General features: G+C 39.5%; 1 protein-coding gene across 2 annotated transcripts in view; it reads left to right on the top strand.

The window, feature by feature from the left end:
* The window catches only part of Nup107 (nucleoporin 107), a 43,044-nt gene that overhangs the window by 24,054 nt on the left and 17,409 nt on the right, over nucleotides 1–1,581 (top strand). The window lies entirely within an intron of this gene.

Below are 1,581 nucleotides of genomic sequence, written 5' to 3'. Positions count from 1 at the left end.
CTGAGGTACAGTGTTAGGAGCTGTGGGTGCTGAGGTACAGTGTTAGGCACTGTGGGTGCTGAGGTACAGTGTTAGACAGATACTGTGGTACAGCGTTGGAAAGGTTCAGATTATGTTCCATTTAATGGTATTCTCTCCAAGTTAATTGCTATATTTTAGCCAACTTTTTTTTGGTTCTTTCTTTAAGAGATAACTGAGTATTCTTACAGAATAACTCCAACTACCTGGCACTTACCTGTGAACCTGGACTGGCTGGCCTTAGATTCCTAATAATCCTCCTGCCTCAGGCTCCTAGGTGCTGAAATTTCAGGTGTGCCATCATACCTGGCTTTAATGTTCCTTTTTTTTTTTTTTTTATCTTTTAAAGTTTTCTTTCAGTTAGCACTCAGAGTGGGTCTCCTCACAGTCTTTCTAACACACGGCACACTCTTCTTTGTTGTCAGCCGTTCTTCCACTGTTCTCTCTGATGGCTGTATAATGTTCTAGAGAATCAGGTGTACAGTGTTTGTTCTGTTTTGTTTCCCTTTAGAAGGTTTTCACCTTCATTCTGGTACCGTAAAGAACATGTGTATGTGTGAAGATGTGTCAGCTCCCAGCTAGTGCTATCTCCTAAGGTTCTAGAACTGTTGACCATGTTGCTGGGTTAAAGAACACTGATGTACTCTTTGGGTGTAGAGTTAAATTTCTCAGCTTTCTAAGTTAATGACATATCATGAGTGTGCCTTCAAGCTGTACAATTAAAACTAAAGCTAAAATAAAGAAAAACATAATACAACAGGAGAAACATCAAATTGTAGTAATGGATGCTGTCACAAGCATTTAATTAAACTATGCATTCATTCTAGTCCTGAATGGCATGCTTTGTATTCTTGCCAGCTCATCGCTGTAGATTGGAAACAGAGCTGAGTTTGTTTTCCTGTGTCTATTTGTGAATTTACCTTTTTTTTTTTTTTTTGGTTTTTCGAGACAGGGTTTCTCTGTATATCCCTGGCTGTCCTGGAACTCACTCTGTAGACCAGGCTGGCCTCAAACTCAGAAATCCGCCTGTCTTGTGAATTTACCTTTAAGAAACTTGGTTTTAATTTTGTATTTTATGTCAATGGGTGTTTTCACTGTATGTCTGTACACCACATTTGTGCAGTGCCCATGATGGCCAGAAGAGGGCATCGGATCCCTTGGAATTAAATAGTTATTAGCTGCCGTCTCTGTGCTGGGGATCAAACCCAGGTCCTCTGAAAGCGCAGCCATTGCTCTTAACTTCTGATATGTTTCTACAGCCCCTGTTTGCTCATAAATTCTCTGTTCGTATCCTATAACTATTTTCTCTTGGGTTTTATTTTTCTTTATTATAGTATGAATATACTTTGTATGGAAATTACTATTTTTTCTGCCAAAGGTTTATGGCTACTGTATAAATTTGGAAGTATGAGTAGGGAAAACCAAGTCAGGAATAGAAGTAACTGTCTCGAAGTAGGAGACGTGACACACAACAGAGTGTACATCTGACAGGTTAGCACTAAGGGAGTTACAGGTAATGTGTTAGAGTCCTTAGGTAACTCACAGCATCACTAAGGAGTTACA

This window comes from Grammomys surdaster, unplaced genomic scaffold (genome assembly GCF_004785775.1).
Source record: "Grammomys surdaster isolate TR1022 unplaced genomic scaffold, NIH_TR_1.0 126271, whole genome shotgun sequence".
Classification (NCBI taxonomy): Eukaryota; Metazoa; Chordata; class Mammalia; order Rodentia; family Muridae; genus Grammomys; species Grammomys surdaster.
The sequence above is the reverse complement of the archived record's forward strand: the minus strand, read 5'-3'. Positions and strand labels throughout refer to the sequence as shown.